Source organism: Pristiophorus japonicus (genome assembly GCF_044704955.1).
Source record: "Pristiophorus japonicus isolate sPriJap1 chromosome 24 unlocalized genomic scaffold, sPriJap1.hap1 SUPER_24_unloc_2, whole genome shotgun sequence".
Classification (NCBI taxonomy): domain Eukaryota; kingdom Metazoa; phylum Chordata; class Chondrichthyes; family Pristiophoridae; genus Pristiophorus; species Pristiophorus japonicus.
Window position 1 is genome coordinate 1,118,527 of NW_027250649.1, and position 12,119 is coordinate 1,130,645.

The window sequence follows — 12,119 nt, forward strand, 5'->3', positions numbered from 1 at the left end:
ACACCTGTCAATCACACACATAGTACCAGAGCGTGAGTGACAGTGTGTGTCCGATACACACCTGTCAAACCTACACTGACACACAGTACCAGCGAGTTCGTGACAGTGTCGACCCTATACACACCTGTCAATCACACACTGACACACAAGACCAGAGAGTGAGTGACAGTGTGTGTCTGATACACACCTGTCAATCCTACACTGATACACAGTACCAGAGAGTGAGTGACAGTGTCTGTCCTGTACACACCTGTCAATCACATACTGACTCAGGATACTAGAGAGTGAATGACAGTGCCTGTCTTATACACACCTGTCAATCATACACTGACACACAGTACCAGAGAGTTAGTGACAGTGTCGACCCGATACACACCTGTCAATCACACACTGACACACAGGACCAGATAGTGAGTGGCAGTGTCTATCATATACACATCTGTTAATCCTACACTGATACACAGTACCAGAGAGTGAGTGACAGTGTGTGTCCGATACACACCTGTCAATCCTACACTGACACACAGTACAAGAGAGTGAGTGACAGTGTCTGTCCTATACACACCTGTCAATCACACACTGACACACATTACCAGAGAGTGAGTGACATTGTCTGTCCTATGCACACTTGTCAAACACACACTGATACACAGTACCAGAGAGTGACTGGCAGTGTCTGTCCGATACACACCTGTCAATCGCACACTGATACACAGTACCAGTGAGTGAGTGACTGTGTCTGTTCTATCCACACATGTCAATCCTACACTGACACACAGTACCAGAGAGTGAGTGACAGTGTCTGTCCCTATACACATCTGTCAATTACACATTGAAACACAGTTTCAGAGAAAAAGTGGCAGTATCTGGCCTATACACATCTGTCAATCACACACTGACACACAGTACCAGAAAGTGAGTGACAATGTCTGTCGTATACACACCTGTCAATCACACATTCACACACGGTACCAGAGAGTGAGTGACAGTGTTTGTCCTACACACTCCTGTCAATCACACACTGATACAATGTACCAGAGAGTGACTGACAGTGTCTGTCCAATACATGCCTGTCAATCACACACTGACACACAGTACCAGAGAGTGAGTGACAGTGTGTGTCCGATACACACCTGTCAATCCTACACTGACACACAGTACCAGAGAGTGAGTGACAGTGTCTGTTCTATCCACACCTGTTAAACCTACAATGACACACAGTACCAGAGAGTGAGTGACAGTGTCTGTCCTATACACACCTGTCAATCACACAATGACACACAATACCAGAGAGTGAGTGACAGTGTGTTTCCGATACACACCTGTCAATCCTACACTGACATCGTACCAGAGAGTGAGTAAAAGTGTCGGTCCTATCCACACTTGTCAATCGCACACTGATACACAGTACCAGAGAGTGAGTGGCAGTTACTGTCCTGTATATACCTGTCAAGCATACACTGACACACAGTACCAGAGAGTGAGTGGCAGTGTCTGTCCTATACAGACCTGTCAATCACACACTGACTCACGGCACCAGAGTGTTAGTGACAGTGTCGACCATATACACACCTGTCAATCACACACTGACACACAGAACCAGAGAGTGAGTGAAAGTGTGTGTCCGATACACACCTGTCAATCCTATACTGACACACAGTACCAGTGAGTGAGTGACAGTGTCTGTCCTATACACACCTGTCAAACACACAGTGAAACACAGTACCTGAGAGTGAGTGACAGTGTGTGTCCGATACACACCTGTCAATCGCACACCGACACACAATACCAGAGAGTGAGTGACAGTGTGTGTCCGATACACACCTGTCTATCCTACACTGACACACAGTACCGGAGAGTGAGTGACAGTGTCTGTCCTATAAACACTTGTCAATCACACACTGACCCACAATATAAGAGAACAAGTGGCAGTGTCTGTTCTATACACACCTGTCAATCACATGCTGTCACATAGTATCAGAGAACAAGTGGCAGTATCTGTCCTCTACACACCTGTCAATCACACACTGACACACAGTACCAGAGAGTGAGTGAGAATGTCTGTCGTATCCACATCTGTCAATCACACATTCACACATGGTACCAGAGAGTGAGTGACAGTGTCTGTCCTATACACACCTCTCAATCACACACAGACACACATTACCAGAGAGTGAGTGACAGGGTCTGTCCTATACACAGCTGTCATTCACACACTGACACACAGTACCAGAGAGTGAGTGGCAGTGTATGTCTTTTATGCACCTGTCAATCACACACTGGCACACAGCACCAGAGAGTTAGTGACAGTGTCGACCCTATACACACCTGTCAATCACACACTGACACACAGGACCAGAGAGTGAGTGACAGAGTGTGTCCGATACACACCTGTCAATCCGACACTGACAGACAGAACCAGAGAGTGAGGGACAGTATCTGTCCTGTACACACCTGTAAAACACATACTGACTCAGGATACTAGAGAGTGAGTGGCAGTGTCTGTCATATGCGCTCCTGTTAATCCTACACTGATACACAGAACCAGAGAGTGAGTGACAGTGTGTGTCCGATACACACCTGTCAAGCACACACTGACACACAGTACCAGAGAGTGAGTGACTGTGTCTGCCCTATACACACATGACAATTACACACTGACACACAGTACCAGAGAGTGAGTGGCAGTGTCTGTTCTACACACACCTGTCACTCACATACTGACACACGATACCAGAGAGTGAGCGAAAGTGTCTGTGCAATACGCACCTGTCAATCACACACTGACACATAGTACCAGAGAGTGAGTGACAGTGTCTGTCCTATACACACCTGTCAATCACACACTGACATACAGTAGCAGAGAGTGAGTGACAGTGTCTGTCCTACACACAGCTGTCAATCACACACTGACACATAGTACCAGAGAGTGAGTGACAGTGTCTGTCCTGTACATGCCTGTCAATCTTACACTGACACACAGAATCAGAGAGTGAGTGGCAGTGTCTGTCCAATACAGACCTGTCAATCACACACTAACACACAGCAGCAGACACATAGTGACAGTGTCTACCCTCGACTCACCTGTCAATCACACACTGACACACCGGACCAGAGAGTGAGTGACAGTGTGTGTCCGATACACACCTGTCAATCCTACACTGACACACAATACCAGAGAGTGAGTGACAGTGTCTGTTCTATCCACTCCTGTCAATCACAAACTGACACAGGATACTATAGAATGAATGACAGTGTCTGTCTTTTACACACTCGTCAATCACACACTGACACACAGTACCAGATAGTGAGTGGCAGTGTGTGTCATATACACACCTGTTAATCCGACACTGATAAACATGTACCAGAGAGTGAATGACAGTGTGTGTCCGATACATACCTGTCAATCACACACTGACACACAGTACCAGATAGTGAGTATCAGTGTCTGCCCTGTACACACATGACAATCACATACTGAGAAACAGTACCAGAGAGTGAGTGACAGTGTGTGTCCGATACACACCTGTCAATCACACACTGACACACAATACCAGAGAGTGAGTGACAGTGTGTGTCCGATACACACCTGTCAATGCTACACTGACACACAGTACAAAAGAGTGAGTGACAGTGTCTGTCCTATACACACCTGTCAATCACAGACTGACACACAGTACCAGAGAGTGAGTGACATTGTCTGTGCTATGCACACTTGTCAATCACACACTGATACACAGTACCAGAGAGTGAGTGGCAGTGTCTGTCCGATACACACCTGTCAATGCTACACTGACACACAGTACAAAAGAGTGAGTGACAGTGTGTGTCCTATACACACCTGTCAATCACAGACTGACACACAGTACCAGAGAGTGAGTGACATTGTCTGTGCTATGCACACTTGTCAATCACACACTGATACACAGTACCAGAGAGTGAGTGACAGTGTCTGTCCCTATACACATCTGTCAATTACACATTGAAACACAGTTTCAGAGAAAAAGTCGCAGGATCTGTCCTATACACACCTGTCAATCACACACTGACAGACAGTACCAGAGAGTGAGTGACAATGTCTGTCGTATACACACCTGTCAATCACACACTGATACACTGTACCAGAGAGTGAGTGACAGTGTCTGTCCAATACATGCCTGTCATTCACACACTGACACACCGGACCAGAAAGTGAGTGATAGTGTGTGTCCGATACACACCTGTCAATCCTACACTGACGCACAATACCAGAGAGTGATTGACAGTGTCTGTTCTATCCACACCTGTCAATCACAAACTGACACAGGATACTATAGAATGAATGACAGTGTCTGTCCTATACACACTCGTCAATCACACACTGACACACAGTACCAGATAGTGAGTGGCAGAATGTGTCATATACACACCTGTTAATCCTACACTGATAAACATGTACCAGAGAGTGAGTGACAGTGTGTGTCTGATACACACCTGTCAATCACACAATGACACACAGTACCAGAGAGTGAGTATCAGTGTCTGCCCTGTATAAACATGATAATCACACACTGAGAAACAGTACCAGAGAGTGAGTGACAGTGTGTGTCCGATACACACCTGTCAATCACACACTGACACACAGTACCAGAGAGTGAGTTACAGTCTCTGCACTATACACACCTGTCAATCACACACTGACACACAGTACCCGAGTGTGAGTGACAGTGTCTGTGCTATACACACCTGTCAATCACACACTGACACACAGTACCAGAGAGTGAGTGACAGTGTCTGTCCTGTTCACACTTGTCAATCACACACTGATACACAGTACCAGAGAGTGAGTAGCAGTGTCTGACCTGTACATACCTGTCAATCATACACTGACACACAGTACCAGAGAGTGAGTGGCAGTGTCTGTCCTATATGACCTGTCAATCACACACTGACACACAGCACCAGCGAGTTCGTGACAGTGTCGACCCTATACACACCTGTCAATCACACACTGACACACAGAACCAGAGAGTGAGTGACAGTGTGTGTCTGATACACACCTGTCAATCCTACACTGACACACAGTACCAGAGAGTGAGTGACAGTGTCTGTCCTGTACACACCTGTCAATCACATACTGACTCAGGATACTAGAGAGTGAATGACAGGCCTGTCGTATACACACCTGTCAATCATACACTGACACACAGTACCAGAGAGTTAGTGACAGTGTCGACCCAATACACACCTGTCAATCACACACTGATACACAGTACCAGAGAGTGAGTGACATTGTCTGTCCTATGCACACTTGTCAATCACACACTGATACACAGTACCAGAGAGTGAGTGGCAGTGTCTGTCCGATACACACCTGTCAATCGCACACTGACACACAGTACCAGTGAGTGAGTGACAGTGTCTGTTTTATCCACACATGTCAATCCTACACTGACACACAGTACCAGAGAGTGAGTGACAGTGTCTGCCTATACACATCTGTCAATTACACATTGAAACACAGTTTCAGAGAAAAAGTGGCAGGATCTGTCCTATACACACCTGTCAATCACACACTGACAGACAGTACCAGAGAGTGAGTGACAATGTCTGTCGTATACACACCTGTCAATCACACACTGTTACACTGTACCAGAGAGTGAGTGACAGTGTCTGTCCAATACATGCCTGTCAATCACACACTGACACACCGGACCAGAGAGTGAGTGACAGTGTGTGTCCGATACACACCTGTCAATCCTACACTGACACACAATATCAGATAGTGAGTGACAGTGTCTGTTCTATCCACACCTGTCAATCACAAACTGACACAGGATACTATAGAATGAATGACAGTGTCTGTCCTGTACACACTCGTCAATCACACACTGACACACAGTACCAGATAGTGAGTGGCAGTGTGTGTCATATACACCTGTTAATCCTACACTGATAAACATGTACCAGAAAGTGAGTGACAGTGTGTGTACGACACACACCTGTCAATCACACACTGACACACAGTACCAGAGAGTGACTATCAGTGTCTGCCCTATACACAGATGACAATCACACACTGAGAAACAGGACCAGAGAGTGAGTGACAGTGTGTGATGATACACACCTGTCAATCACACACTGACACACAGGACCAGAGAGTGAGTGGCAGTGTCTGTTCTATCCACTCATGTTAATCCTACACTGACACACAGTACCAGAGAGTGAATACAGTCTCTGCACTATAATCACCTGTCAATCACACACTGACACACAGTACCCGAGTGTGAGTAACAGTGTCTGTGCTATACACACCTGTCAATCACACACTGACACATAGTAACAGAGAGTGAGTGGCAGTGTCTGTCCTATACACACCTGTCAATCACACACTGACACACAGTACCAGAGAGCGAGTGACAGTGTCTGTCCTATGCACACTTGTCAATCACACACTGATACACAGTACCAGAGAGTGAGTGGCAGTGTCTGTCCTATATGACCTGTCAATCACACACTGACACACAGCACCAGCGAGTTCGTGACAGTGTCGACCCTATACACACCTGTCAATCACACACTGACACACAGGACCAGAGAGTGAGTGACAGTGTGTGTCTGATACACACATGTCAATCCTACACTGACACACAGTACCAGAGAGTGAGTGACAGTGTCTGTTCTGTACACACCTGTCAATCACATACTGACTCAGGATTCTAGAGAGTGATTGACAGTGCCTGTCATATACACACCTGTCAATCATACACTGACACACAGTACCAGAGAGTTAGTGACAGTGTCGACCCGATACACACTTGTCAATCACACACTGACACACAGGACCAGATAGTGACTGGCAGTGTCTATCATATATACATCTGTTAATCCTACACTGATACACAGTACCAGAGAGTGAGTAACAGTGTATGTTCTATCCACACATGTCAATCCTACACTGACACACAGTACCAGAGAGTGAGTGACAGTGTCTGTCCCTATACACATCTGTCAATTACAGATTGAAACACAGTTTCAGAGAAAAAGTGGCAGTATCTGTCCTATACAAATCTGTCAATCACACACTGACACACATTACCAGAGAGTGAGTGACAATGTCTGTCGTATACACACCTGTCAATCATATATTCACACACGGTACCAGAGAGTGAGTGACAGTGTTTGTCTTACACACTCCTGTCAATCACACACTGATACAATGTACCAGAGAGTGACTGACAGTGTCTGTCCAATACATGCCTGTCAATCACACACTGACACAACGGACCAGAGAGTGAGTGACAGTGTGTGTCCGATACACACCTGTCAATCCTACACTGACACACAATACCAGAGAGTGAGTGACAGTGTCTGTTCGATCCACACCTGTCAATCACAAACTGACACAGGATTCTATAGAATGAATTACAGTGTCTGTCCTATACACATTCGTCAATCACACACTGATAAACAGTACCAGATAGTGAGTGGGAGTGCATGTCATATACACACCTGTTAATCCTACACTGATAAACATGTACCAGAGAGTGAGTGACAGTGTGTGTCCGATGCACAACTGTCAATCACACACTGACACACAGTACCAGAGAGTGAGTATCAGTGTCTGCCCTATACACACATGACAATCACACACTGAGAAACAGTACCAGAGAGTGAGTGACAGTGTGTGCCCGATACACACCTGTCAATCACACACTGACACACAGTACCAGAGAGTGAGTGGCAGTGTGTGTCTGATACACACCTGTCAATCACACACTGACACACAGTACCAGAGAGTGAGTGACAGTGTCTGTTCTATCCACACCTGTTAATCCTACACTGACACACAGTACCAGAGAGTGATTACAGTCTCTGCACTATACACACCTGTCAATCACACACTGACACACAGTACCAGAGTGTGAGTGACAGTGTCTGTGCTATACACTCCTGTTAATCACACACGGACACACAGTACCAGAGAGTGAGTGACAGTGTGTGTCCGATACACATCTGTCAAATCTACACTGACACAGTGTACCAGAGAGTGAGTGTCAGTGTCTGTCCTATACACACCTGTCAATCACACACTGACACACAGTACCAGAGAGTGAGTGACAGTGTCTGTCCTATGCACACTTGTCAATCACACACTGATACACAGTACCAGAGAGTGAGTGGCAGTGTCTGACCTGTACATACCTGTCAATCATACACTGACACACAGTACCACAGAGTGAGGACAGTGTATGTCCGGTACACACCTGTCAATCACACACTGACACACAGTACCAGTGAGTGAGTGACAGTGTCTGTTCTATCCACACATGTCAATCCTACACTGACACACAGTACCAGAGAGTGAGTGACAGTGTCTGTACCTATACACATCTGTCAATTACACATTGAAACACAGTTTCAGAGAAAAAGTGGCAGTATCTGTCCCATACACACCTGTCAATCACACACTGACACACAGTACCAGAGAGTGAGTGACAATGTCTGTCGTATACACACCTGTTAATCACACATTCACACACGGTACCAGAGAGTGAGTGACAGTGTTTGTCTTACACACTCCTGTCAATCACACACTGATACACTGTACCAGAGAGTGAGTGACAGTGTCTGTCCAATACATGCCTGTCAATCACACACTGACAGACAGTACCAGAGAGTGAGTGGCAGTGTCTGTTCTTTACACACCTGTCAATCACACACTGACACACAGTACCATAAAGTGAGTGGCGGTGTCTGTTCTATACACACCTGTCAATCACACACTGACACACATTGCCAGAGAACAAGTGGCAGTGTCTGTCCTATACACACCTGTTAATCCTACACTGACACACAGCACCAGAAAGTTAGTGACAGTGGCTGCCAGAGACACACCTGTCAATCACACACTGACACACAGTACCAGAGAGTGATTGACAGTGTCTGTCCGGTACACACCTGTCAATCACACACTGACACACAGTACCAGAGAGTGAGTGACAGTGTGTGTCCGATACACACCTGTCAATCGTACACTGACACACAGTACCAGAAAGTGAGTGACAGTGTCTGACCTATCCACACTTGAAAATCGCACACTGACCCACAATATCAGAGAACAAGTGGCAGTGTCTGTTCTATACACACATGTCAATCACACACTGACACACAGTATCAGAGAACAAGTGGCAGTGTCTGTCCTATACACACCTGTCAATCACACACTGACACACTGTACCAGAGAGTGAGTGACAATGTCTGTCATATACACACTTGAAAATCACACACTGACCCACAATATCAGAGAACAAGTGTCAGTGTCTGTTCTACACACACATGTCAATCACACACTGACACACAGTATCAGAGAACAAGTGGCAGTATCAGTCCTATACACACATCTGTCAATCACACACTGACACACTGTACCAGAGAGTGAGTGACAATGTCTGTCGTATCCACATCTGTCAATCACACATTCATACATGGTACCAGAGAGTGAGTGACAGTGTCTGTCCTTTAAACAGCTGATATTCACACACTGACACAGAGTACCAGAGAGTGAGTGGCAGTGTCTGTCCTATACATACCAGTCAATCACACACTGACACACAGTACCAGAGAGTGAGTAAAAGTGTCTGTCCTATGCACACCTGTCAATCACACACTGAAACACAGTACCAGAGAGTGAGTGACAGTCTGTTTCCCATACACACCTGTCAATCCTACACTGACACACAATACCAGAGAGTGAGTGACAGTGTCTGTTCGATCCACACCTGTCAATCACAAACTGACACAGGATACTATAGAATGAATGACAGTGTCTGTCCTATACACACTCGTCAATCACACACTGACAAACAGTACCAGATAGTGAGTGGGAGTGTGTGTCATATACACACCTGTTAATCCTACAGCGATAAACATGTACCAGAGAGTGAGTGGCAGTGTGTGTCCGATACACATCTGTCAATCACACACTGACACACAGTACCAGAGAGTGAGTATCAGTGTCTGCCCTATACACACATGACAATCACACACTGAGAAACAGTACCAGAGAGTGAGTGACAGTGTGTGTCCGATACACACCTGTCAATCACACACTGACACACAGTACCAGAGAGTGAGTGGCAGTGTGTGTCTGATACACACCTGTCAATCCTACACTGACACACAGTACCAGAGAGTGAGTGACAGTGTCTGTTCTATCCACACCTGTTAATCCTACACTGACACACAGTATCAGAGAGTGATTACAGTCTCTGCACTATACACACCTGTCAATCACACACTGACACACAGTACCCGAGTGTGAGTGACAGTGTCTGTGCTATACACTCCTGTTAATCACACACTGACACACAGTACCAGAGAGTGATTGACAGTGTGTGTCCGATACACACCTGTCAAACCTAGACTGACACAGAGTACCAGAGAGTGAGTGACAGTGTCTGTCCTATACACACCTGTCAATCACACACTGACACACAGTACCAGAGAGTGAGTGACAGTGTCTGACCTGTACATACCTGTCAATCATACACTGACACACAGTACCAGAGAGTGAGGACAGTGTCTGTCCGGTACACACCTGTCAATCACACACTGACACACAGTACCATTGAGTGAGTGACAGTGTCTGTTCTATCCACACATGTCAATCCTACACTGACACACAGTACCAGAGAGTGAGTGACAGTGTCTGTACCTATACACATCTGTCAATTACACATTGAAACACAGTTTCAGAGAAAAGGTGGCAGTACCTGTCCCATACACACCTGTCAATCACACACTGACACACAGTACCAGAGAGTGAGTGACAATGTCTGTCGTATACACACCTGTCAATCACACATTCACACACGGTACCAGAGAGTGAGTGACAGTGTTTGTCCTACACACTCCTGTCAATCACACACTGATACACTGTACCAGAGAGTGAGTGATAGTGTCTGTCCAATACATGCCTGTCAATCACACACTGACACACAGTACCAGAGAGTGAGTGGCAGTGTCTGTTCTTTACACACCTGTCAATCACACACTGACACACAGTACCATAAAGTGAGTGGCGGTGTCTGTTCTATACACACCTGTCAATCGCACGCTGACACACATTGCCAGAGAACAAGTGGCAGTGTCTGTCCTATACACACCTGTTAATCCTACACTGACACACAGCACCGGAAAGTTCGTGACAGTGTCTGTCCGGTACACACCTGTCAATCACACACTGACACAATACCAGAGAGTGAGTATAAGTGTCTGTCCTATGCACACCTGTCAATCACACACTGAAACACAGTACCAGAGAGTGAGTGACAGTGTGTGTCTGATACACACCTGTCAATCCTACACTGACACACAGTACCAGAGAGTGAGTGACAGTGTCTGTCCGAGACACACTTGAAAATCACACACTGACCCACAATATCAGAGAACAAGTGGCAGTGTCTGTTCTATACGCACCTGTCAATCACACACTGACACACAGTATCAGAGAACAAGTGGCAGTATCTGTCCTATACACACCTGTCAATCACACACTGACACACTGTACCAGAGAGTGAGTGACAATGTCTGTCGTACACACACTTGAAAATCACACACTGACCCACAATATCAGAGAACAAGTGGCAGTGTCTGTTCGAAACACACATGTCAATCACACACTGACACACAGTACCAGAGAGTGAGTGACAGTGTCTGTTCTATCCACACCTGTTAATCCTACACTGACACACAGTACCAGAGAGTGATTACAGTCTCTGCACTATACACACCTGTCAATCACACACTGACACACAGTACCAGAGTGTGAGTGACAGTGTCTGTGCTATACACTCCTGTTAATCACACACGGACACACAGTACCAGAGAGTGAGTGACAGTGTGTGTCCGATACACACCTGTCAAATCTACACTGACACAGTGTACCAGAGAGTGAGTGTCAGTGTCTGTCCTATACACACCTGTCAATCACACACTGACACACAGTACCAGAGAGTGAGTGACAGTGTCTGTCCTATGCACACTTGTCAATCACACACTGATACACAGTACCAGAGAGTGAGTGGCAGTGTCTGACCTGTACATACCTGTCAATCATACACTGACACACAGTACCA